We start from the raw sequence: 1,988 nt of genomic DNA, 5'->3' as shown, positions 1-1,988 counted from the left end.
GGGGGCGGGGCGGCGCGTCGAGGGGAAAAAGAGGGGGCGGGGCGGCGGCCTCGCCTTATAAAGGCCAGGGGAGGGCGTGGCTTGGAGGAGGGGGCAGGAGGAGGCCGGAGGCGGTACGGCGGCGGCGGCCGGCGTGCTCGGGCGGGACTCCGCCTGGGGTCGGCGGCGATGGCGCGCTGGGCTGGGCCTTGGCCTGGCAGGAGCTGGGCCGGCCCAGTTCGGTGGAGGGAAGGTTTTTTTTTAAAATAGACAGTTAAAGAAGTAAACAAAATAAATAAAAACAGAAATATAATATAGGCATATTATATATCAAAATTTTCAGAAAAAGATTTCCTATGAGATGAACATTATTCTAAAGTCAAAGAAAATACACACAAATTCGAATAAAGCAAAGAGTGCTTCTGCTCTAGTAAAATCCAGTAAAAATCATTTTAAAATACCAAAATTAATTCAAATTTATTTATCTCCATTTTTCTGATGTAGGGAATCATGTTACCCTAATTTCTGTATATTTTGTTTTTGGAGAAAAATAATTTGAATAAAACTCAAATAACTCCAAATTGAAAATAAATTCAAAATAACTTTGAATTTAATTCTTTGAAACTCCCAACTCATATTTCATATGTTTTGAAGAATTCATTTTATCTTCGCTCGTGAAAATCATTGAGTTGCATAAAGTTCCTGGGTTGGAAATATTTTCCAAATGAAATTCAAATATTTTCAACACCCCTTGTCATTTAAATAAATGGAAGAAGTCATGTCATCTTCTCTCCAGGGTTTTGTGATGAAAAATATTCGAATTCACGGAGATCACGAATGCAAAATGAAAGTTTGGGAAAGTCCTTTTATTCCCTCTCATTTAACTTTCAAGAAGTTTCAAGTTTCACTCAATCAATCACCCAACAATCAAACAATCAATCAAATCTACCTATTTATTTATAACATTCCAAAATTTAGAATTTTGGGATGTTACACAAACCCCCCGCGACATTCGGTCTCACGTCAACGGATTATATAGATCCTTGTTCTCTGCCGCTCCTAGGAGCGGCCTCTCTCTTGCCCCCGATTGTTGGGCCGGCTCCCAGTTGGTGTCTGAGGCGGAGAACGCGGCCCTTACGGCCCCTTTCTCCGAACATGAGGTCTGGGATGCCATCTAGGGCATGAACTCCTCCTCTGCACCTGGACTGGATGGCCTCCCTGTGAGATTCTTCCGGTCCTTCTGGAACGTGATTAAACCGGAGGTCATGGCTATCTTCGACGAGTTCTACGTTGGTTCCATTGATCCCAGGCGACTCAACTACGGGATCATCTCGCTCATCCCGAAGGTTCCGGGGGCGTCCGACATCCGCCAATTTTGTCTGATCACGGTCGTTAACGTCATCTTCCGGATCCTGGCTAAAGGGTACGCCAATAGGGTGACCCTGCTAGCTGACCGTGCCACACACCCCAACCAGTCGGCTTTCATTAAGGGCCGGTACATCTTGGATGGAGTCCTAGTCCTTCATGAAGTCCTCCATGAGGTCCGCTCCAAAAACCTCAAGGCGGTTTTTCTGAAGATTGACTTCCATAAAGCTTACGACACGGTTAGCTGGCCCTTCCTTAGGGAGGTTCTTCTTCAGAAGGGTTTTGACGACCGATGGATAACTCGTGTCATGCAAATGGTTACTTGCGGTCGTACGGCCGTGAACATAAACGGTGAGATCGGCCCTTTCTTCCCCACCCTATGTGGGGTCAGACAAGGCGATCATTTTTCCCTATTCTTGTTCAATATGGTCGTGGACGCGCTGGCATCCATCCTTGATAAGGCGAAAGCCGCAGGCCATATTCGTGGGATCACTCCCCACCTCGCCGGTGGCACAGGGATATCCATTCTCTAGTATGCCGACGACACTATCATTATGGTTGAAGGCTCGAAGAATGATATCGCCAACCTCAAGTTCCTCCTCCTCTGCTTCCAACAGATGTCGGGCCTCAAGATCAACTTCGAC

Source organism: Triticum aestivum, chromosome 6B (assembly GCF_018294505.1).
Source record: "Triticum aestivum cultivar Chinese Spring chromosome 6B, IWGSC CS RefSeq v2.1, whole genome shotgun sequence".
NCBI classification, from domain to species: domain Eukaryota; kingdom Viridiplantae; phylum Streptophyta; class Magnoliopsida; order Poales; family Poaceae; genus Triticum; species Triticum aestivum.
Note: the sequence above shows the minus strand (reverse complement) of the source record.